The sequence below is a fragment of the Macaca thibetana genome, chromosome 10 (assembly GCF_024542745.1).
Source record: "Macaca thibetana thibetana isolate TM-01 chromosome 10, ASM2454274v1, whole genome shotgun sequence".
NCBI classification, from domain to species: domain Eukaryota; kingdom Metazoa; phylum Chordata; class Mammalia; order Primates; family Cercopithecidae; genus Macaca; species Macaca thibetana.
This window is the reverse complement of record NC_065587.1, coordinates 47,431,955-47,458,114: the sequence shown is the minus strand read 5'-3', so window position 1 is coordinate 47,458,114 and position 26,160 is coordinate 47,431,955. Positions and strand designations below refer to the sequence as shown.

The 26,160-nt window shown below is 41.6% G+C and overlaps 1 long non-coding RNA gene across 1 annotated transcript in view; it reads left to right on the top strand.

The window, feature by feature from the left end:
* Positions 1-26,160, top strand: part of LOC126929856 (uncharacterized) — a 270,018-nt gene that overhangs the window by 174,178 nt on the left and 69,680 nt on the right. The gene's annotated exons all lie outside the window — the stretch shown is intronic.

Here is a 26,160-nt window from a genome sequence, read left to right as displayed (position 1 = left end):
GCAGAGTATGAAGAGGAACTCGGTGGCATCTTTTCAAGCTTGTAATTTGGGTTGCTTTGTGTTCACTGCTAATTAACCAGTTGGTGATGTGCTGTTTGTCTTTTCGTCTGCCTCTGAGCTTGTCAGGAGTCAATGACAAGCCCAGTGAAACTGAGGGGCACTCAGATAATTAAGGTTTAGAGGCCTTCTTACCGACCCCATGATGAACCAGTTGCTTCCTCTGCCTCAACTGATGGGTAGCTGACACATGCCGTAACAGTGGCTTTCTCTCATGTACACAGCAGCAGAAGACTTTCCCACCTTTTAATGGCTGAGCAAACTTCATCCCAGGCAACCCTGGCGAATTGAAAGTGTATTGTCAAAGTTGCTTGTGAAGATGACTGTTTAGAAGAAAAGTCTTGATATATCAGAATTGCCACACACACACACACACACACACACACACACACACAGTCTTTATTATTAACATCTAAATGCAAAAAGTAATACAAAGCTTTTTTTAAACATTTAAATGTATAAGGAGAAATGACTTTGTGTTCTATATTGTTCTTTTTGTGTGTGTGTATGCCTGTTTTTATCCTTTAAGAAACAACAGTGATAGAAGAGTATTGAGTAGTTTCTTTTTCTCTTTTTTGAGACAAAGTCTTGCCAATCCTGGCTGGTTTGCATTGGTGTGATCACTGCTCATTGCAGTCTCAACCTCTCAGGCTCAAGTGATCCTCTTGCCTTAGCCTCTCAAGTAGCTAGGACTACAGGTGTGCACCACCACACCCAGCTAAGGTTTTATTTTTTGTAGTAATGGGGTCTGGCTATGTTTCCCAGACTGGTCTCAAAATCCTGGATTCAAGCAATCCACCAGTCAAGCCTCTTAGAGTGTTGGAATTACAGGCTTGAGCCACCTTGCCCAATTGAGAAGTTTCTCTAAATCTGATAACCTCCTCCTGTAGAGTCTGTGTCTGTTATACAAAAACATCAAATAATTGAACGTCATGTGTGGGTGGCTCTACACCTCCTTACCTGTGCTTATCTTCTGCTTCCTCGCCTCTTTTTAATCCAGTGTGGTTTGGAACCAGCAGCAACAGCAGCTCCCCAGACCTACTGAATCAGAATCTGCATTTTGATAAGAGCCCCGGGTGACTCCGTATACATGAAAACATTTGAGAAGTCCTTAGACCTACAGTTCACAGCTTCTCCTTTCTTATTCAACTGAATTGCAGTGGGATCTGAGTATGGTTAAAATAAATGAACAAAAACATAAGTCAGTTCTTGGGTGAGTCTCATGAACAATCAAGATTAAGAACCACTGATCTTACTCCAAGAAATGCCACCAGAATCCTGAGGGCAGGGACCCTGTCTGCTGTGTTCTTTCCTAGGAAGGTGCTTGGAATGTAGTAAAAAAAATTTATTTATTGAATGTATTGTATACAAAAACCCAAGGCTCAAGTGACCTTGGGGCAGTGTCTTTTTGCATGTGTAGACCCTGAAGGAGATATACCTGCCTGTCTGCTGACCCTACTCCCGTAGCTGGGCAACAAGTTCTTTGAAGGCAGATCTAGGTGGCCCATCTCGGTGTCCACCACACGTGTGGTTAACAGTCAAATAGAATCATGTTTTAGGAGGCAGGCTCTAGAGTTTGACTGCCTACCTTTGATTTCTGGACCTGCCACTCGCTGGCTGAGTGACTTTGGCCAGTTATTTATCTTCTTCCTGGGTGATATGGTTTGGCTCTGTGTCCCCACCCAAATTTCATCTTAAATTGTAATCCCCACGTGTGGAGGGGGGGACCTGTTAATCCCCACATGTTGAGGGAGGGAGGTGATAAGATCACGGGAGGTTTCCCCCATGCTGTTCTTGTGGTAGTGAGTGAGTTCTCACCAGATCTGATGGATTTATGAGGCAGTTTTCCCTGCTCTTGCTCACTTTCTCTCTTGCCTGCTGCTATGTAAGATGTGCCTGCTTCTCCTTCTGCCTTGATTGTAAGTTTCCTGAGGCCTCCCCAGCCCTGCGGAACTGTGAGTCAATTAAACCTCTTTCCTTTATAAATTACTCAGTCTTGGGTGTATCTTTACAGCAGTGTGAAAATAGACTAATACACTGGGTCAGTCTCCTTATCCATAATATAGTATCAATTACAGCCACCTGATAAAGAGATTTGAGACTATGGTGAGAAAAATAGATTTAAGGCACATATTGGGCACTTAATTAAGGTTAGTTGTTATCATTCCTATTATAATGATATTTTACATAATATATAATTAAAAGTTTATAATATTCAATCATATTGTTATAAAAATGAATAGATTCTTCTTTTGCTTATATGAAGAAACAAACAGGGATAATAAAATGTTAGAGAAAGGGCAGTTTTATCCATACTAAAGATAATAGAGATATTATTTTCCTCTTCTGGGTGTGAGAACCATCTTTGTCTCCTTACACACTAGACAGGATACATTTTTCTGTGGTCTGTGTACATTTTTCCTTCTTGTCAGAGCAGCAGGAACCTTGATTCTTGCCTTTAAATGGGATCTTTCAGGAGATGGTATGATGATAAGATTTGTAATTTGCCCCCCTCTATCCTTGCGGGATCTTGGGCTCTGCTCCAGCTGCGTCAGCTCTGTTTAACTCAGTGATTTGGTGACGTCTTTCAGATCTCAGAAGGGCTCAACAAATGCCACCACGGAGTTCAGTAGTGAAGACATAATGCCAAGATTAAGCAAGGTTGGTTACATTTGTAAATGTAAAAGGCTCAAAGCTTTGTTTGAACAAATCAATGCAATAGATCTTAGGTAGAACAGAATTCTAGCAGAACTATGAAGTTTCTAAGAAAAAAAAGAAAACCTATACCAGTGAGTGTTAAAGTCTCATATGAATAATTCCATTGTGGCTAAGTGCGGTGGCTCACACCTGTAATCCCAGCGCTTTGGGAGGCCGAGGTGAGCAAGTCATTTGAGGTCAGGAGTTTGAGACCAGCCTGGCCAACATGGTGAAACCCTGTCTCTACTAAAAATATAGAGTGTGGTGGTGCATGCCTGTAGTCCCAGCTACTCGGGAGACTGAGGCAGTTGAATTGCTTGAACCTGGGAGTTGGGAGATTGCAGTGAGCTGAGATCACACCACTGCACTCCAGCCTGGGCGACAGAGCAAGATTCTGCCTCAAAAAATAAACAAAAAACTAAAACAAACAAACAACAACAAAAAACCCCAATTCCATTGTGTGGCGACTATGATGATCATCATTGGCTCTTTTTTCCCATCCCCCTTGTGATGATAAAGCTCAAACTCTGTATAAGCTAGGATTATGGTATGCTGTGCACAGACCCCCAAAATGGTGACTTAAAAACAATATAATTTTATTTCAGTCTCACAGAAATAAAGGTTCAACTGATTTGGCAGCTCTGCTCTGAGAAATTCTGTTAGGAATCCTGGGTGCTTTTCTTTCGTTTCTTTCTATCACTGTAATGTTGCCTTTGCCTTCATGACCCAGGATTACTGCCACTGTGGTTTGCATTCCAGCCAGGGGGAAGGGAGAAAGAGGTCAGAACCCTTTTCCTTTTAAGAGCAAAATATACAAGTTGTACATGATCACTTTTATTCACACATCTTTTAATCAGGCAGTCCCACCCAACTGCAAGCAAGACTGGGAAATCCGAATTTTTTGTGGCCATGTGTTCTGCTAGAAACTCAATTACTCTATACTCTCTCAGAATATGTGATTGGTACAAAGCTGTTCCCACCTTCAGCTCCCAGGGGGACACGTGAACCAGACTTGGCACCTCAGCGCACCACATCTCCGTGGCAACTGAGATAGGTTTCCAGTTGCCCTTGCAACCTTAACTGCAACAAAGAGACTTGGTCCTGGGTTCTTGCTGTGACTAGCAGTGAAGAGATTGCTCTTCCTTCTGGAGTTGCTTCACAGGATGAATGTAATCCTGGAGTTGCTCCTGTTTTTTTGCCTCCTCATGGAAAAGTGAATGTAACACAGAGGAAAGTAGAGAAGAGGCTGAGAGAAAGGGATTCCTGATGACACAGTTAGAGCACCTGGATTCTGTTGTACCTGAAACCAGGCTTACCCCAGATACGTAAACCAATCTACTTCTTTTTCTTTTTTCTTTTCTTTTAGTTAGGCTTGCTTGGAATTGTGTTCTTGCCATTTATTATAAAAAAGGACTCTGAATAATATGTACCTGTGTTAGTTCATTTTGCATTGCAATAAAGGAATACCCAAGGCTGGGTAATTTTTAAAGAAAAGATGTTGATTTGGCTCACAGTTCTGCCGACTGTACAAGATGCTTGGATCCTGCATCTGCTTCTCGTGAGGTCTCAGGAAGCTTTTACTCATGGTGAAAGGCAAATGGGAGCTGGCATGTCACATGGTGAGAGAGGGAGCAAGAGAGAGAAGAGGGAGGCCACAGGCTCTTTTTAACAACCAGAGCTCATGTGAACACATTACCGTGTTATATACTTCTATATATAATAATATCAATATAATATATATACTATATGTATAATATATTTGATATATGTATGATATATCCACCTCTGGCAGAATTTACCCACATGCCTACTTCTATGTATACTAAAACTAATATTACATATAGAAGTATATAATATATAGTATTATATATAGAAGTATACTTTATTATCTATATTATATGTAGAAGTCTGTGATATACTACTATATATATACTACAACACTATTATAGAAATATAGTCTATGTATAGTATATATGATGTATACTATATATAGAAATATATGTATCATATACTTTAATGATGCCCAACATATCTATTCTTTTCTTTGGTTTATCTTTGTTTTCCTTGTTTTATCTTTGTTTTCTTTGTTTTATATCATATACTTCTACATATAGTATATATCATATACATCATATATAGACTATACTTCTAAGTGTATGGTCTCCATTCCTGTGTCAGCAGCAGCACCTGAAGACTTGTTAGAAATGTAAATTATCAGTGATTCTCAAACTTACTTGTCTGAGAGTCACCTGGAGGGCTTGTTAGACCCCAGATTGGTAGGGCTCACCCCCTGAGTTTCTGACCCATTAGGACGGGAGGGAAGCCCAAGTTGGCATTTCTAGAAAGTTCCAACCCCCGGAAGTTTCTGATCTATTAGCACTGGAGGGAAGCCCGAGTTGGCATTTCTAGAATGTTCCAGCCCTCTGAATTTCTGATTCATTAGAATTGCGGGGAAGCCCGAGCTGGCATTTCTAGAACCTTCCAAACCCCAGAGTTTCTGATCCTTTAGGACTGGAGGGAAGCCTGAGTTGGCATTTCTAGAAAGTTCCAACCCCTGGAGTTGTTGATCCATTAGAACTGGAGGGAAGCCCAAGTTGATCCTGATCTATTAGGACTGGAGGGAAGCCTGAGTTGGCATTTCTAGAAAGTTCCAGCTGTATTAGTTAAGGTCTGTAGAAAAACAGAACCAATCAGATATATATATAGATGGGTATATAAGAGGAGATTTATTTTGGGAGTTGGCTCACTTGCTTACGAGGCTGAGAAGTCCTGTGATCTGCTGTCTGCAAGCTGGAGACCCAGGAAAGCCAGTGGTGTAATTCATTGTGAGTTTAAAGGCCTGAGAACCCTGTGCGCTGATGGTGTAACTCTCATTCCGAGGCTACAGGACTGACAAGGTGTGGGATGGGGTACTGATGTAAGTCTGGGAGTCTGTAGAACTGAGAAACAGGAGCTCCAGTCCCCAAGGGCATGAGAAGATGGATGTCAGGGCTCAAGAAGAGACAGCAAATTCACCTTTCATTTATTTTTTATTGGTCTCTCCCCAGTGGAATATAAGGTGCTGGACAGCAAAGATTTTAGTCTCTTTAATTTGCTGCTGTGTCCTCATCACTGAGGTCACTGACTGGGACATAGTAAGCACTCATTTTACATTTTTGGAACGAATTCAGTTCAGGCCCAGATAAAGTTTACCTGAACCAAATAAGTGAACAGAATTATTTACAGGCCTCTGGTTTATTAACCAACTTCCTGTCCTTCATGGCTGTTGTTTCAGATTTGATTCATGCATGGCCTAAACATTTATGACAATCTTGTTCATAACATAATTGTTGTTAGCAGCTAACATGTATTGCAGACTTAATAGTTGTCAGTCACTGTGTTAACCACTTCAATGCATTGTCTAATTTAATCCGTATATCATTCCTACAATGTCTACTATTTTATCCCCATTTTACAGATGAGAAAAATGAGGCTAAGAGAGCTTAATTCACTTGTCCAGTGAATTCACATATCACACTGCGAGGTGGTATGGGATGCTGGAATTCAAGCCCAGATCTGACACCAAAGTCTATGTTCTGAACATACAAACTGCTAAAGTTCCACTTCAAGTGCCTTCTTGCTATGTGGCTGGCCTTGACTTTCTATAGCTGAATCCCCATTTGTAACTTGGTCGTAAAGTTGACTGGCATTGGTTGAGTCATATTTCAAAACATGAAGTGACACTAATAGCACTGACTGGAACAGAATTCAGCCAGCTCATAGTTTGACCATTCCACTTTCTCCTTTCTGTCTTCTTATGTAGCTGCATAGTGTGCTATGAACCTTTCCCTATGGATGGACATTCCCAAGTTTTTGATGTTCTACACAGTGTGCTGAATAATACTGCACACATCTTTAATAGTAACCTTAGGATAAATTAATAGGTACTTTTAATTATAACATAGGCATACTATCTTCCAGACAAGTTTTTTTTTTTTTTTTTTTTTTTGCCACATAGTTTACTCTTTTTTTCCCCCATAATGTGTTTGATATGGTTTGGCTGTGTCCCCACCCAAATCTCACCTTGAATTGTAATTCCCATTATCCCCATGTGTCGTGGGAGGGACGTGGTCGGAGGCCATTGAATCATGGGGGTGGGTTTTTCCTGTGCTGTTCTCATGATAGTGAATAAGACTCATGAGATCTGCTGGTTTTATAGAGGGCAGTTCCCCTGCACAGCTCTCTTGCCTGCCACCAGGTAAGACGTGCCTTTGCCCCTCCTTCGCCTTCCACCATGATTGTGAGGCCTCTCCAGCTATGTGGAACTGTGAATCTATTAAACCTCTTTTCTTTATAAATTTCCCAGTCTTGGGTATTTCTTCATAGAGTATGAAAATGGACTGATACAGTGGTAGACTGAAGATCTCAGCAGTCATATAGTGCCTTAGTTAATAGCATGTGCCCTTTTCAAAGACATTAACGTTTGTTACTGTGCTCAGACCCATCACTCACCCGTCACCATTGACTCTCAGCAGATACTACCTCCAGAGGCCATCCACCTCTGGTAGAGAACACAGGTTCACACTTCTACCTTTTCCTCTCTCGAGGACTTTGTCTTTATTTGCTCTCTCATTTCCATCCTTTTACCTTGAGACCCTTTCTTCTTGTGCCAAGATTTTGCATCTATCCTGCTTCTCTGTCTTCATCAAAGACTGTCCATATTATGAAGATTGAGAAACTGAGATTGATCAAACAGTTAAACACCAATTGTACATGAAATAAGTAAATTCTTTTGATTTTTCTAAGATGACATCTCTGTAATCACTTAACTATCTTATCTTCTATGGGTTCTGTACCGCACAGGCATGATCATTTTTCTATTTTAACTTGAGTTTCCTCTTAAAATGTAGAAAAAGTAGTTTTTATCTCCTCCATGTTGGTCAAATGGCCTTCTGCTAATGATGCAATTAGTGAAACTATGCGAGACAAAGGGGGAGATCTTTCAGTTTTAGAAAGTCAATGAAGTGGCAAAATCTGCCACATTTGCTGTATGTGCAAAATATTTCGCAGAACTCTACTGTAGTAATGTGTTTTTTGAGCAGCTACTGTAGTTGCTGAAGCTAAATTATAATAATTTGATGACTGTGTGCAAAATGAATTCGCTAAAGTACTGCCACCTCAATGGCTATCAGATTTGGTTTAGAGTGGGGAAAGGCTCTCTCTCACCCTTGGTCACACCCAGAAATCTGGAGATTTCCTTACCTAGCCTCTCTTTGCTACCTTCTCTCCAGAACATATCCCCCTGTTTTTCTTGTTTCAGAATTCTGCTTCCTGGTAAATAAACTCTGCTAAATTCTTACCCACATGGAGCTAACATTTGATCCAGCCATCCCATTACTGGGTATATACCCAAAGGAAAATAAATCATTCTACCAAAAAGACACATGCACTCGTATGTTCATTGTGATACTATTCACAATAGCAAAGACATGGAATCCACCTAGGTGCCCATCAGTGGTAGACTGGATAAAGAAAATGTAATACATATACATCATGGAATACTATGCAGCCATAAAAAAGAATGAATCATGTCTTTTGCAGCAACATGGATGGAGCTGGAGTTCATAATCTTAAATGAATTAATGCAGAAAAACCATTGGTGATATCTTCATCACTGATGCAGGTTTTAGATTATTTCTTCCGTGTAAAATTTCTGTTCATGAGGTCCATGCCTTTTGCCTATACCCATCTCTACCCATCCCTGTGGTTTGCTGGAGAGGGCTTATATTGGCTCTGGAGAGCTAGTTGAGCACTTCTTTTTCTATCTTCTGCATTCAATTACATCATGTTGGTAGCTTGAAATTGGCCATAGTGGGAGTATTTACACCATGAAAACTGGCCAGTGCTACAAATCAGAGCGAATTATTTAACATTTCCCAGCACACCACTAATCCTTTTTCTGTGGTTATCTACCTTCTTTCTGATCACCCTCCTCATTTGTTGAAGACTTTGGCTCCTGGATCACAATGTTCTTTCTTCCTCCAGGTCAGACAACACTCTCAGAGATTTTGACATCTATATTGAATTAGTGAGTGAGGGCCAGGGCTATTCAATATCCTGCCATGGGATACAGGGAATATAACACAATAAAGGATCGTTTCACATCTTAACATTTCTGCCTAGCATCCTGTTGGAAAGTCAGCTAGTTAAAAAAACCTTACTATAGTTCTTTGGACCTAGAACCCAAATTCTATTTTATATGTAGCACAAAGTATTTTTTGTGCAACTTTAATACACTCTGCATAAGAAGGAGAATTGTATTATATTTTGTTTGGAAATTCACCAAGGGCTTTCTCATCATTGAAAAAAATCATGTCCCCGATGCTACCCTGGTAATTGAGTCACCTGTTCAACACACCTTACTTTTCTGTATTGAGGCTATTGAGTTCAGGGGATTTTACATATGAGTATGAACAGAGAATATTCCATTAGGTCTTCTAATATAGTTGTACCCAAGACATACTAAATACATATTAATTATTATGAAGTATATATATGTATTTATTATCCTCTTTGTACTAGAATTGGAGCTTCATGGTGAGTTTTTAAAAAAATTACACAGTAGAAAATTTGTATTATTTCATTTCAGAGTGACTAAAAAGGCGTTATATTATAAAAGAGGCTGTTAGATTGGATAGGGTTGAGAGACCTGTTACAATTCCCTTCAGCTGCTTTGAGTGCCCAGTTTCTGAGGATTGCTTCTCCTCCACGTAATTCCTAAGAACTGGCTCTGGACCTAATCAACATCAAGACAACCCCATTTTTGGAATCTCAGATGCATCTTTTATAAGCAACCTCTGATCCTTCCAGAACCCTCTTTCTCATGCTCATTTAACCTGGTCTTCTACTTCCAGAAACTTCCAGAATCTAGACCCTTCCATTTTCTCCTTCCTGCCTTCTCATTGATGGGTGCATAGTATGCTCTGACTCCATCCCCTATGGATGAACATTGAGGCTGTTTCCAAGTTTTCGATGTTCTACATAATGGGGTGAATAATATTGCATGCATCTTTAGTGGTAACCTTAGGGTAAATTCCCAGAGGAGGAATTGGATGCTTTTTAAAAATTTGATGGTATTACCACATTAGCCTCCCTGCATTCTGGACAGGGCTACTTCATGAAACAAAAAGTATATATTTTACTTAGTGAAACAAGTGAGATGGTTACTGAGGCAATTGTCATTCTTCTGGGTCGTAAATAGTACCTATTTTGCTAGCTTTCTTTTTCCTTCTCTGTAGACCACACTCATGCATCCTTCACTGCTACCAGTTGAATTATTTGTTCAAGCCACTTGAATTATTGCAGTGGCATCTTAACAGTCTCCTGCTTTCAGCCTTTTTGCTCTGACACAGTCTGTTCACAGTTCACATCCTTTCTCTTCTCAAACTCTTGGATGGCTTCCATGTCCCCCGGAGCGAATGCTCAAACCTCCCACAGCCCATGTGCTCTGGCTACCAATGACCCTGCCAACTTCATCTCCCTCCATCTTCTCCCTCCTGCTTAGCCACACTTTTCTCCCCAGGGCCTTCGCACTTGCTTTCTTCCTCATTTGCCCTATCCCCAGCTACCCACAGGGCTCCTTCTCCCACTTCCAGGAGTGCTCTGCACATGTATTGAGCAGGACTTCTCAGCCACTCACTATGAAATACTAGTCCCTCCCTCTCCCCCTGAGTTACTTTTCTCCATAGTACTTATAATCATTTGATATATTTACTGCTGCCCTGAATGAGGCCAGAGCTTGTTCTGTTTTGTTTTCCATCGTTTTCTTATTTCTTCCATCTCCAGTACCTGGCATATAATAGATCAGGACCAGATGGTAAATATTGTAGGCTTTACGGGCCATACGGTTCTGTCAACCCTACTGAGCTCTGACACTGTCGCGTGAAACAGCCATGGAAAATACATAAACAAATGCGCACAGCCGAGTTCCAATAAAACTTTATTTATGAACACCATAAATTTGAATTTCATATAATTTTCACATGTCAGGGGATATTGTTCTTTTGGTTTAAAAAATGTAAAAACCCTTCCTAACTTATGAGCCGTACAAAAACGGGCTGAGAGCTTGAATTCGGTCTGAAGGTTGTTGTGCTTAAAAGTTATTTGTTGCATGAATGAATGAATATGTAAAGACTATGTATATATTAATAACTGTTTTAGGCACATATCATAATCTATGTTTCAGCCTGTGCGTTTGGAAAGATACGGCACAGAACTAAATCTGCCTTTTCGCTATAGGTGTCTTACTCATTTTGACATTTCAACTATCCCTCAATAGACAAAGGGATTATTAGGATCTGGTTTAGTAAAAGTCTGAAAACTGTAGTGGAGCCTATAGACCATAATACAAGTCATCTGCTTTATTATATTTGTATTTTAATAAGACAGAAAGGGGTGAAAAGACTCTGTGTATTTTTGACTGGACTGGACATCCACAGCTTTTTCCTTTGACTTTCATAGTTTATCTTAATTGAACTTCCAGCACCACCATCGTCTTTCTCTGCAAACTCTGTTTGGAAAAATAGACCTTAAGACCCCAGTAAGAGCACTCAAATTCCTCGGAGCAAATAACTTAAACATAACAAATTGAAGCTTACAAAAGTCGGAATTGTAAAACTAATAGGGCTGTTAAAACCAGCTTTCCTGAAAATTATGAATTGGTTGGCCTGTTTCTTATAATGGCAAATAGTGAATCTTGATCGTTCATCAGTGCACATGTCATAAATTAGGTGCTGAGAGAGGCTGCAAAATTCTTTATAGCATCACAGAAAGCTACCGTGACTGCCTTCATATCACATTGTTAGATTCCAGTGGTGCCGGCACAGATCTGGCAATGAAAGTTCTAAAATTGTAACAAGTTGTCAAATGTTTATCAACGGAATTTTATGAAGGACTAAAAAGTTATGTACGATACTGCACAGACCATTAGGGGAATAATAATAGTAATAAAGAGACTTTATTCTCATCAAGACTTATGTGGCAGCTAGCTTTTCTCCCCAAACTTGGTTATTGGAGGTTGGGAGAGGCAAATAATTCAATGCTACGAGTAGAACAGCTTGAAGCATTAGATGGAATATCTGTATTATGTGTTGAATAGAATATAATGAATATGTGGGGCTATATCTCTATAGATATGTAGATCTCTCTCTGTATTTATGGAGAAAGATATTCAGGATTGAAACATAGCCTTAACAAATGCCTTGCCAATTGTGTTTTATGGGTTCTGCCTGCGGTGTAGGTGTAGGAAGAAGGTGAGCCTTGGGATCAGGCTGAGTTGGGTTTGGTTCCTGACTCCTCTGCTTAATATTTTTGTGTCTTCTCTACACTGAAATTCCTTCTTGTATAAGAGGAGGAACAGTCATAAAGCCTACTTTATTAGGCTTGTTGTAAAGTTTTTTTAAAATAAAACATTTAACACAATCCTTCACACATATGGAGCCAAAACCCAAAATAAAAATCCTACCTACTTCCTTTATCAGTTGCGTGGCCTTAGGCTGGTCATATTACCTCTACCAGCCTCAGCTTCCCCATTTACTTAGTGGTGATAATATTTTCTCTTCACTAATCTTGTGGCATTGTGTGAGGATTAAATGAGATATCTTAGTTTCTCTAAAAAGTCTAGTATAGTACCAGTCTCTTGGCATGTGTTCATTATAAGATCCTTTTTCTTTTATTCAGGGGTATATTCTTAAAAGAGAGACAAAATAAACTATATCTTTGGAGGTGCAGCATTATAATAACTGTATTTTATAAGTCACCATTAATGCTTCCTCAGAAGATTCTAGAAATTTAATGACTATCACAAGTTTATGAGTCTATAACATTTTGCTGAAGGAAGCAGATATGTTTATTATCGGTCTCTTCTAGACTGCAAGATCCACTAGAGCAGAGAGTTTGTGCCTTTTGTTCACCTCTGCATCCCTAGCATGTTTATTTGGCACAGATAGGTGCTCAGATTATAGTTGTTCAGTTAATATTTTTAAACAAACACATTTCCAGCAGGGAAAAGCCATAGATAATTATCACTCACCAATTTACATTCTGTTTGTTCCTGTGCACCAAGGGTAGGTGTACCCTTCATCAGGATCCCAGAAGGAAATAGATAGCACAGCCCACCTGGGTAATTTGAGGAGGGTATACAAAAATGGTGTGGGCAGTGTGCTGGGAGAGCACCAGGGACCATGCAGTGCTCTGGGGCTGGTGACAGGAGGACGCTGGCATTCATTTCTTGACTAGGAGGAGTAAAGGGAGAGGAGCTGACTGACTAAGGGAGGTCCTGCAAGCCTGTGAGCTGACCGGGAGGAGAGGAAATGCTCTGGCAGGGCTGGGAGCTAGGAGCTGGGAGCTGGGAGCTGGGAGCTGGGAGCTTTCCTTGAGGGAGGTGCTGGCTTTGCAGGTGTCCATGTGGTAAGGCTGAACCATCCTTCCTGGAGTCCTCTTCTCGGTGATGTGGCTGGGGAAGGGCACAGAGAGACTCTTGTGTGGGATCTGAAGGAATGGGCGTGAAGCTGCAGCTCTTCCGTGACTCACACATGGTCCCTATCTGCTGACTCCCCTTCTCAGCCTGCTCTGCTGCTGTTTCCTCCTTTCAGCTTTCTTGACTCTTCGACTGGGTGTATGTTCATGTCAGTGATGAAGGGTCCCGGTCACTGCAGGCCACCCTCATGGACATGGTCAGAGGCAACAAGAGTTGACACAGATTCCCATCCATCCTGTGGGCTGCAGTTCCTCCTCGTAGGTACCAGCTTATCCCTGCTTTCCCTGACTTTACATCCAGCTTCCCTCCCTGACCGTCTGCCCCATGAGCCTGGAGCATGGGACACTGCCTAATGTCACCTCTACCCATGAGTGCTTTTGGTTAAATCCCTGAACAAGGCCATACCTGTAGGTATGCATTCACACACACTCACCCACATGTGTGGGGGCATTTGTGGATCTCCTAGTGGTTCTGCTTCCTTGAAAAAAGTTGTCTTTGGCTGCTATAACAAAGCGCTATGGCCTGGGTTTCTTCTGAACAACAGAAATTCATTCCTCCCAGTTCTGGGGTCTGGGAGTCTAAGAACAGAGTTCCAGCATTGCCAGATTCTGGTGAGGGCTCTCTTCCAGGTTGCAGACCACTGACCTCCTGTGTCTGCATCCTCTGGCGTCTTCTCATGAGGGCACTAATCTCATTGATGAGGGCTCCACCCTCATGACCTAATCCCCTCTCCAAGGCCCCACCCTCCTAACATGATCACATTGGGGGTAAGAATTTCAACAAATAAATTTGAGAAGACACAAACATTCAGTCCATCACAAACACTCCTTGAAACAAGGAACACAGTCAGTAGTTGGTGACACCATTACAACTGACCAAGAGTGGGGAGAATTCATACCTTGATGTTCCTCTTCTCCCTCCCTGAGATACTCTGCTGGCGTATCCCATGCAGCAAACCCCACCAGAAGGCAGAAGTCATCCTCATGGAGCCCTGGGACAGTGAAGAAGGGTGAAGAGAGGACCTAGAAGTGCAAACCATCTCTAGGGACATGTCCACGTTAAAGACAATTTGGTAAATTTGTTTTTGGTAAATTCAATTTATTCACATGAATTGTGAATAAATTCACCTAAAGCAAATTTACTAAATGGTCTCTAATGTGTCCATTGTTTCATGGACACGAGTGTCACGAATTCTATCAACATTTATTCACAACTACGGACCAGGCACTATGTTGAATGCTGGGACACACACACAGAGAGACTAATTCTAATGTGGCAGGTAATTTATTGGGTATCGCTGTGTATTTTGTTCTCCCTGATGTATTTCCCCTGCCATGCAAAGAAGGGAACCGAGACTTTGAATTTGCCTGGTTGAATTTCAACAAGTCTGTTTAAATGCCTCATTTAGCATTTTACAGCAGCTTGTGTGTGGTAGGGCCAAAGGCAAGATTTTCCAAGCTTAAAATTTGGAAAATCTAAAGTCGTTTGAAGGGTATTGTGCTGGAGCGATGGAGAGGAGCATTTTTGGGAGGTGGAGGTGGGAGCAGACAGAATAGAGGGAGAATGGAGAGCAACCTCAGAGCTGGCAAAAAAAATTGGCTTTTGCAATTTTTTTGCTGATAAAATGGGTCTGATCCCTCTTTTCTGGTGCCTCAGGAGATGGCTGAACTTTAGAGGGGATGTCTGTGTGGGACTCCACTGACAGTATTCTGTAGGAGTGGTGTGTATGTTTTGGGGGACACAGCATGTATCTTTAGTGATGGTTATCGTCTGAAAACCAGAGATCCTTTTTCTGAATGTTCTAAGCTGCATTCACCTCCTGGGGTTTATGCATGATGCTAGAGAGGGTTAGAGAGTCCCCTCCATGACTGAGATTGAGTTTCCTACTGGTCCAACGGGGACCAGTTGGACCTGGAGCTGATTAAACTTAATCTCGAGAAATAAAGAAATGTGACATTTTATGGAGTGGATGTTGCTGGCTAAAATTTATATATTTACCATGGTTACATTCACGATGACTACTTTTGCAAGGCACAGTGCTAGGTGCTTTTATTCTTTAATTTATTTGCCAATTCAATACATATTTATTGAGCGCCCATTTTGTATTCGGCACTGTTCTTAGAGTGGTGCTTAGTACTGAGGATACAAGAGTGAACAAAACAGATGAAGCCCCTTGTGGAGTTTAAATTATGGTGGGAAGCTGTAAGAGATCGGAAAGAACCAAAGTGTTTTTCTTACTATCACATACCACTTAACACAACCCCTTCAACATCAGATGTGTGGGTTTTTTTCCTCTATACAACAAGCAGTTCTTCAGTTGGGAATCCTATAATTCAGTTCGATTCTGACGCTATCTACCTGGAAATAGCATCAGACCTCACGGGTTAAGGGCTCAGTTCCACAAGACTGACCCTCCCCCTTCAGATGCCAATCACAAGCAGTAGGTGTCACCTATACTTCTGACCAATCAGCTATAAATCAGGGGTTGCCATGACTCTCTTTTCAGGTTTGATTAATTTGCTAAAGCAGCTCACAAACTCTGGGAAACACTTTACTTACATGCAGCCATTTAGTATAAAGGATATTACAAAGAGTGCAGATGGACAGTGAAGAGATGCATAGGGCAAGCCACGTGGGAAGGAATGCTGAGCTTCCGTGCCCTCTCTAGGTGCACCAGGTAAAGGTTCAGCTGTCTGGCAGCAATCTGAACCCTGTCCTGTTTTTTTGTTTTTTTTTTTTTTTAAATTTTATTTTAAGTTTCGGGATACATGTGTAGAATGTGTAGGTTTGTTACATAGGTATACGTGTGTCATGGTGCTTTGCTGCACTTATCAACTGTCATCTAGGTTTTAAGTCCTGCATGCATTACATATTTGTCCTAATGCTCTCCCTTCCCTTACCCCCCACCCCTGGACAGGTCCCAGTGTGTCCCCTCCCTGTATCCATGTGTTCTCATTGTTCAACTCCCACTTATGAGTGAGAACAGTTTAATTTTCTGTTCCTGTGTTAGTTTGATGAGAATGATGGCATCCAGCTTCATCCATGTCTCTGCAAAGGACACGATCTCATTCTTTTCTATGACTGCATAGTACTCCATGGTGTATATGTGCCACATTTTCTTTATCCAGTCAATCATTGATGGACATTTGGGTTGGTTCCAAGTTTGGCTTTGTAAATAGTGCTGCAATAAACATATGTGTGCGTGTGTCTTCAGGGTTTGTAAGGAGGCTTCCTTACATAGGCATGACTGACTACATCATTGGCCATTGGTGATCAACTCAACCTTCAATTCCTCTCCTCTCGTTGGAGGCTGAGAGTTGGGCTGAAAGTGCCAACCCCGTAATCCTGCCTTGGTCTTTCTGGTGACCAGCCCCCACCCTGAGGCTGTCTAGGGGCAACCAGTCCCCAGTCTTCTCATTAGCATACAAAAGACACTCTTTTCATTCTGGAGATGCCAAGAGTTTTAGGAGCTCTGTGTCATAAAACTGGACAAAGACTAAATACATTCACATACACACACACATATATACACACACACATATATATATTATTATAGATCACAATATCACAGAAGCAGAGACTCAGATGAGTCATGGGAAAATCAGATGGAAGAGCATTTGTCATACTGAGGCTGGGAGGCCAGTGTAGCTGCAGAGTAGAGCAACAGAGACAAGATGAGCCGGAGGGGGACGGGAGGAGAGGATGTGCAGATTGGGCACTAAGGGCTTTATTGTACTAGCATCGAATCTATTAATAAATATCACTTGGTCCCTTTTTTTTTTTTTGAGACGGAGTCTCACTCTGTCATCCAGGCTGGAATGCAGTGGCGCGATCTTGGCTCACTGCAAACTCCACCTCCCGGGTTCAAGTGATTCTCCTGCCTCAGCCTCCCGAGCAGCTGGGATTACAGGTGCACCATCATGCCTGACTAATTTTTGTATTTTTAGTAGAAACAGGGTTCTACCATGTTGGCCAGGCTGTTCTCGAACTCCTGACCTCAGTTGATCCCCCCTGCCTTGGCCTCCCAAAGTGCTGGGATTACAGGCATGAGCCACTGTGCCTGGCCGATCCCTATTCTTAAGTAACTTTTAGTATCGTGAGGAAAAACAAGCTGTAAACTGTCAGCTTCAACCAGTGTGCTTAGTGATAAGGTTCTATTCCACAAACATAAGGAAAGGCATGGGGATTCAGTTTGGTGGGTGTTATAGGAGTTTGCCAAGAACTGGGAAGGATCTAATATTTTTACCCTACTTGCAGGCTATCAAGTTACCTGTCATGGTTCTTTAAATGCTGGCAGATGATGTGAGACTTCTGGGTTAGAGACAAAGGACTTCATTCTGCACATCACAGCAGGCAGCAGGAGCCTCCTGTTTGCATTAACTCCTTGGGACCAAGAGGAATGGCTCAGATAGATGCTGCACACCGTTGGTTTGTGTCATAGCAGAGGAATCCTGAAATTAAGTAACCCAATCCCACCTTTGCCCTAGGGGGAGACATTATCTTTCTTTTGTTGACCAGGAAACAAATCTGCCCTCTGCTCTAGAGAGAAACACTATCTCTATCTTCCAACCCCGGAACAAAAGCCCTCAGGGCCTCTGCTCACAGGACATAAAGAAACGTGAGAGATCCATGGAGAACTGTCTCCTAGAGGTTAAGTTAGAGAACCCTAGACTCTATTAATGGTTTTATAAGTCGACACTGTTTTGGACCAGGTTAGATAATGGAGTTGCAGTTTTCCTGACTGTTTGGGCTTCCTTGAGTGAGACAAGCAAACCATTGACGATAATGAGCAAGTGAGGTGGTAACGAGAGGATAGGAAATAGACTAAATGAGTCACTGGAGCATGTTTCAACATTCACTTATCATCTTTTTCAATAATACTTCTGCAATGCCTACTATATGCCAGGCACCAACCTAGGGGCCTATTTGTGATGAAAAAAGGAACAGGCTGAAGGTACGCAGGGCAGGCTACAAAGAGGGCAGGCTACAAAGAGGTCAGCGCTGCCTGTGGTCTGATGTTTCTCAGGCTGGGTGCATGTCAGAATCACCTGGGCAATTTTAAGTCTTTCCTATCCTCAGAAGGCCCCAAAATCATGAAATCCAAATCGCTGGGGCTGAGGCTCAGGGATTGTTTTAAAGACACCTTCCCAGGTGATTCTTACCAGCAGCACAGGTGGAGAACGCAGCCACGGGTGAGTGCGTGTGCCAGCTGCTTCTACAGCCCAGCCTGGTTGCTACGAGGCTCGTGGTTGCTTCCCTTCTGATGGGGCTTCCGACAGCTGCTGCTTTCCTCGATTTTCTTCTCCCAGGGCCCAGTGTCTTTTGAGGTGGGGGCCTCAGGTCTGTACTCTCAGGATAAGGTCTCATTCCAACACATAATTGATAATTCTTGTTTTAAGAAAAGTGGAGCGATTTTTCTCCACTCCAAGGTCTAGGGCAGGACATTTGAACCTGCCTTTCTTCTGGGCACTAGTGCATTTTGGGTTTTTGGCAACTATGTCCAGGGATGTGTACTGATCACCAGTAATTTATAATTGCATAGACATCTGGATAGGAGTAAAACATGGTCTTAGAAGAATGTGGCTGGCTTCAAAGTCTATTCTACCCTTACCAGCTATGTGAACTTCTCCAGACTTCCTAACTTCCCTGGGGAGCCTGGCACCATGGCTTATGCTCATAATCCCAGCACTTGGGAGGCTGAAACAGAAGTATTGCTTGAGGTTAGGAGTTCAAGACCAGCCTGGGCAACATAGCAAGACCCTGTCTACAAACATAAAAAATTTGCCACTGGGTGTGGTGGTGAGTGCCTGTAGTCCCAGCCACTCAGGAGGCTAAAGCCAGGCCAGAGTTCAAGGGAGATCAGCCTCTTCCTTAGCAAGAAGGAGATGATCTCACCTTTTCCACTGAGTTGTTTTGAAGATTAAGTGAAAAATGTGTCTAAGCCCTGGAACTGTGTCTTGGTACATAGTTAGGGTTAAATATATTCTAATTGTCTCATTGCCTCGTTAAAACAACCCCTTAAGCAGGAACTATAAATCTGCATTTTGCTGATGAGGAAACTACAGCCTAGAGAAGAGAAATAAGAATATGAAAGTGGAAAATAAGGTCCTTCCTTTCCAGGAACACATAATTTAGTTGAGATGATATGACCTTCTTGGAAAGAATGATATAAAAATAAACCCAGGTAATGATTCAAAACTCCATTATAATGATATAATTGTGAGAACATTGGAATGATGTCTCACAACTGCAATGTGCAGAAGGGTCCCTGGAGCATGTCAATTATCAATTGCAGATTCCCATGCTCGGGCTCTGATCCTGAAGTCAGAGCTCTACTCTTCAACAGACAGGTGGCTCCAGAAGGCTGTGCACAGTTGATGTGTCAGCCACACGTAAAGAAACAGTTGGAGAATTCCCAGTCAGAAGCAGCTTCTTGGAAGATGCAGGCTTTGAATTGGGCCTTAAGTAAAATCTGGGTAAAGTATGGGTGGGCAGAGAGGACAAGAGTGGATATTTTGTGAGAGGGGTCAAGTTATGAGCCAAGCTGAGAAGACAAGAATGGATCATATTTGCAGAAATAACCATGTTAATATACATAGTAATTCAAGTTTATTGGCTTTGCTGGACTTTAATAAGGTAAGTATTTTCTCATTTTCATGACCTTTTTCTTGCAAAAAAACTTAATTAACAGACCTCTTCGATTCTTGAAGGTCTTCTCTCCAACAGCCCCACATCTCTCTTGCTGAGCATCACAACTTGGTGCATTTGGATATTGATATGCAAACCTAAATTATGCAGAAAGTGAAGCTTTGAAAGGCAGGCAGGGAGAAGTGTCCTCTTGATTAATGGTGAGGCAACATGTCAAGTTCCAGGAACTTAACACCTTTCTGAGATATACAATGTGGGATAGATTCCACTGCATACTGGGAGTTAAGGTGACAAGCCAGGCCATGGGTTAAAAAAAGAAAAATGTTCCCCCTGCCCCCACCCCACTGAAGTGTGTTTGTTTGTTTGTTTGAGACAGAGTTTTGCTCTTGTCACCCAGACTGGAGTGCAGTGGCATGATCTTGGCTCACTGCAACCTCTACCTCCCTGGTTCAAGCGATTCTCCTGCCTCAGCCTCCTGAGTAGCTGGGATTACAGGCATGTACCACCACACCCAGCTAATTTTGTATTTTTAGTAGAGATGGGGTTTTACCATGTTGGCCAGGCTGGTCTCGAACTCCTGATCTCATGTCGTCTGCCGGCCTTGGCCTCCCAAAGTGCTGGGATTACAGGTGTGAGCCACCGCACCCAGCCATTTGTTTGTTTTAGTAAGTCCTCCTTTTCTGTAGAGGGGACTTTTCTGTACAATCTTAAAAATTAGTGACCACAATTTTAACAATGGAATTCCCACTTCACTTGGCAAGTTAGGAGGTTGGCATATTGCTTGGGGTACTTTTGTTGGCAGGTAACAAATAAAACCTTATTCAGACCATCTTAAACAATAAGAACAATGATTTTATTCTGTAACACAAAGGCCAGAGGTTGGTTCCAGGTGTGGTGTCACAGGGATGTACTGCCCCTTCTTCAGATGCCCTGGACTCTGTCCTCATCTGTGTTTGTCTCTTAGCAAGGTGGCGGCAGCTGTTTTCAGTATCTTAGAAGATACATTGCTGTCCAAGGAAGAAAAATGATGTTTTCCTGTTTTTTTCTTTGGAAGTCCTGACATCCAGGTGGCCTTCCTTCATGTCTCAATGGCGAAATGGATTACACGCCCATTCTTATACTAAACACTGATGAGGGGAGTAGATTTCTTCTAATTGGCAATGTAGAGGATAGAATAAAAGTAGGATCAACTCTCCAATTTCTGTAGGAGAAGGGGGTTACAGTGACAAAAGAAGGGGGTTACACTGACTGGAAATTGGGAGGCAACCAACAGCATCCATTACAATCTGATCTTGCTGGTTTCAGATTCCTTCTTGGCAAATATTGGGTGTAGCTTGATGTGTGTTGCCCCTTTTAAGGGCAGCATGGGGTCTTCAGTTTGCCACATCATTCCCCATCTGTATTATTTTGTACTCTATTTGCCTCCCTATGTATTTTATCTGTTTAGTTCCTATAGGCACTTGTGTTTAGGACCCCATATCTACAGACTCAGGTATGCCATACTTTTGTTAAGAGGTGCTTGTAATCAATATCATCCAGCATGCTTGGGTAATCAACGAGAGTGATTGTTTAATTGCTCCTCTCCTCTGCTTGTCAGGCTTTCAAAGGATTGATCTCTTCTTTCCTGTTGTGGTCAACTTCCCCCTCATGTCTTACTTTTGGTGGTATCCTGATCCTGTGGGCCACCAGGAAAAGCCTAACAAAAGTCTCTGGTTCCATTCGAGCAGCTGTGGAAAAGTCTTCAAGAATTTGAGTCTTCTAAAAGCTGCCTCCATAATGAACTAGTCTTAGTGAAGAGAGGAAACACACAGTGTCAATCATGACCAGTGACAGGGTGCAATTAACCCAGGATCAAATTGCAGCAAGATGGATGGGGCCAGATGGTCCTGTTATTCTAACAAAGGGATTTTATAGTAAGTGCCCTTCAGAAGGGAGACATTTTTCTACATAGAACTCTGGAATGAAAAGAGACAAGGGTGAGCTCTTCACAATTTTCAAACAGATATTATGGAGTAGGAAAACTAGTAAATGATGTTTTAAATCATCATTCCAATTCTTAATTGGTGACTGGTAAGGCGTACATACACTGTCAGTTTTGATAGTGCTTGAAGCTATAACTACTAGAAAATTCTAGGCTGAAAATATCTTAACCATGAAAGACCTCCATTAGGAAATTCAGAATCTTAAATAGAGTGGGGCAAATAATATAGGGAAAGTGAATTGAATTAATTCCTTCTTACAGTAAGAATGTTTAAAGTTCTTATACACATGCTTCTGAGTGTTAGGAATATAGCAATGAACAGTTTGGATGCCTTTGCTCTCTGTAAATTACATCCTAACAGAAAGACAGAGTTAATAAAAAAGTAAACAACATATAGAAAAGATGATTTCAGAATGATAGGTGCTAAAAAGTTGAAAAAAGCTGAATGTTAAGACAGTGAAAAGTGGGGAGTAGAAGTGGGTAGTGGTGTGTTGGTAAATGTTCAATACCTTGTTGTCTGGGGGGAAAAGCATTGATTTTCTTTGTGTTTACCGATTTCTTTGGTGTAAATACTCCCACCATGGCTGATTTCAAGTGACCAGCGTGACTATGAGTTGGGAAGAGATGCACACAGTATAAGCCAGCTCCTGCATACCTCTTGGAGGTGTTATATTACTTTCAGAAAGGACTGTCAGGTAAAGACTCTGACAAAATCGAAATATGAGCTGAGATATGAATAAGAGGTTAGTCATGAGACGGCCAGACGTGGTGGCTCACGCCTGTAATCCCAGCACTTTGGGAGGCCGAGGCAGGCAGATCACGAGGTCAAGAGATTGAGACCATCCTGGCTAACATGGTGAAACCCTGTCTCTACTAAAAATACAAAAAATTAGCCAGGCGTGGTGGCGGGTGCCTGCAGCTACTCGGGAAGCTGAAGCAGGAGAATGGCGTGAACCCAGGAGGCGGAGCTTGTAGTGAGCCGAGATTGCTCCACTGCACTCCAGCCTGGGCAACAGAGCGAGACTCTATCTCAAAAAAAAAGTTAGTCATGAGATGAAAGATTCAGGGGAAGAGCTTACCAGGCAGAAGGGATATGTTACAAATACAAAGGTCCTGAAGTAAAACAAGTTTTGTTCTCCAGGGGAGAAGAAGGTGCTGATGTATAAGAAAATAAAGAGGTAAGTTGGGGCTAACTCATGTAGGACCTCGAAGGCCATTTTAAGAAATTTAGATTCCATTGTAAATGTGATGGGAAATTATAAGAGGTTTAAGCAGGTGATCTACTATATTTAGCAGGAGGCTGTTTTTATGTTTTCTTCAAAGGAAGTCAGCATAGGGTTGTTCTGTAGCAGAAGACAGAGAAGGAGAAGTAGCTGACTTTGCTGATGTTATGGTCTAGGTTTTGACTTTGAATTTCATTCTCTCAAAGCTGTATGTGAACCGATTAGCATGATGCCTGGCACACCATAAGCACTGGATGTTCATTGTTGTTTCTGCACTGGACTAACTTGGACATCAGTTTTGGGAAGGTGGGTGATGTATCAATATCATCGGGAATCACAGAGTGAGGACATCACAGTATAGGGCTTGCAGTGGACTCTAACATGTTGCTGGAGATGTGGGTAAAAGAAGCTACCATCTCCAGCTTTTGAAACATAGTTTGGATTACAGAGAGATCAGGTTGATGCTTATCCCTCCAGGGATGAGAGTTGGCCAGATAATAAGCTGTGTTTTAGTCTTCAGTTGCAGTGTGTTTGTTCATTTATTCATTTTCTCTGATCAGGGACTTCCATTCAGCCACCAAAGCAGACCACCACATGATACCTTCATATAGGGCATTTTAAGGGCAAGGGTATGAAAGAAAGATTTCTTACGGGGATTTCCTTGTTGCTGTTATTGATTTCTTTCTCTTCGCTCCTACCATCATCAACTAGTAAGTAGGGATCCTTTAAAATAGGAATGTAAGAATATTATTATTATTTGTATTGACAGAAACAAAACTTTGATGGTATTAGGAGTAGCATTTGTTGCATCTTACTAAATATTTGTGCCATGTGCTCAGTGCTTTATATACTTAAACATTGCAACAGACTGTGAGGTGAGAACATTGTACCTTTTATTTTACAGATACAGAAACTGATGTTCAGTGAGGTTGAGCAGTTGTCCCACTAAAGCCCACGGCTTGATTATTAGTGGAGCCCACATCCACACCAGTTTCTGCAAACCCTCCATAGCCTCTACCCCCAACCCTAAAAGCCTTTGCTGGAAATGCGCAGCTTTGGAGACTTTCATCCTATGTCTTCTCAACTTGGTTCTTGGTTTTGCCTCTTTTCCTGCTGCCACTATTTATGTTCGGTATCTCTCAGGTTTTCATGATACCTTCCTAAGGGACCTCTGCACTTTCAGTGTCTCCTATTCTATGAGACTCTAAGTCTCATGAACAGCTTTAAATTGAACTCTTTAAAAGACAGCTTGGTCCATGTTATGCCTTGACCTAGAAACCTCAGTGGCTCCTTATTGGCTGAAGAGCAGAACTTTCATGCTGGCGAGAGCTAGAGGAGGCCTCTACTTCAGCCCAACGAGGGACTGGGCATTGCATTTTGTTCTGCTGTGTAATGCTGGCTGCTGTCAGGGGTCACCTCTCATAGTACTCTGTATTTTCCCATCTCTCAGCATCCACATTAGAATTTCTGTTCCTGGAAGGCAGGGACTGTCCCAGGCATCTCATTGTAAACAGCGTGGATTTGTAACATGACTCCACTCACTATGTCTCATTCCTTTTTCCTTCTAAATCAAATCTAATCTCTCCCAAGGCCACTCCTTGGATTTGGTGGGAAATCTCACTCTGTTATTTATTTATTTATTTATTTATTTATTTATTTATTTATTTATTTTAAATAGATTCCTAACTCTCTCTAGGAGAGTAAAAAAGGTGTAGGCTTTTCTGAATGTCTGCCAAAAAAGTCTTTTGGTCTGTAGTCACTCTCTTTGCAGCCTGTTGCCCTGGTCCACATGGTCCTTTGAAGAGCTCAGTCCTGTTCTTTCAACTCTAAGCTTGGGCAAAGGGCTTAGTTCAGGCTCAGTTTGTTCATAAACAGCTAGAACATAATAGTGACTATTATGTAAAATCACCAGAAAAGAAGGCTTAAATAAAACATAGCACTTTGCCAGAACATGAGCTCTGCGTTTCAACTTCCCAGGTCAAGCCCAGCCCCCACCATTTATAGGCATATGCTGATGGACAAGTAAGTCTCATGCTTCTGTTTCCCCCATCTGTAAACATGGGGATTGATGCTGTCTCCTTATGCATTTATTATGAGGACTGGAAAGGATAATAAGAATAAAAGATTTAGCACAATGCCTAGCAGAGAGTAAATGCTTAATAAATATATTTTATATTTTTTCCCCATTTGAGAATCTTAACTTCTCTAGTGATGTTGTGGGGTTATAAGAGCTGTACCTGTGACAGAGATTTTCAATATTTCTTAGGAGTAGAGCCCGCCCAATTTCTGCCAGTCTTGCAAGCACCTCTCCCTAGGGACCATCCAGTTAGGTGACTCCTGGTTGCTCAGCTTCACAGCATTGGTTTCTTCATCTGTGAAATGAGAGTGTAAGGTAACTTGCAAAGTGTTGGGAAGGCACTTTACACATTTAACACAGATTAGCACATAATGAATGTTAAGGTGAAGTTAAGCAAGGAATAGAATGGGCTTAGCACAGTGTCTAGCACATAAATAGGGCTCAGTTAGGGTCAGCTACCACCATCATTTTATTGTCTTCAACATCATCATTGTCATCCTTACCGTCACAGTCTAACCTCACCTAGCAGACTGTTTGAACATTGCAGTGAATAATACATATTGGTTGAGTAGTCCACGTAATTTGAAAAACACCAGAAAAGGAGGCTTAAATCAAAGATAGCATTTTGCCAGAAGTTTTAGGTATATCCACTTCTTTTTTTAAAAAACCATTTCTTAATAGTTGATTCCCATGGTTTTGCACTTAATGATATCTAAATATATTAAAAATTTGCCTCATCTGGTTGTCTAAATGATATAGGATTTTGATCAACCTTTCTTGTGCTGGAAATGAATTGATTCAGTTTAAATACTTTATCTAAAAGTTATTTAGCCTGGAAAATACCAATCTAATTCCCTTACAAGTAAGAAAATTATAAAGAGAGAGATCTAATCAGTGGGTAGAATATAGCCTCAGAAAATGTGTATCAGCATACCTTAACGAAAGTAGAATAAATCTTGAA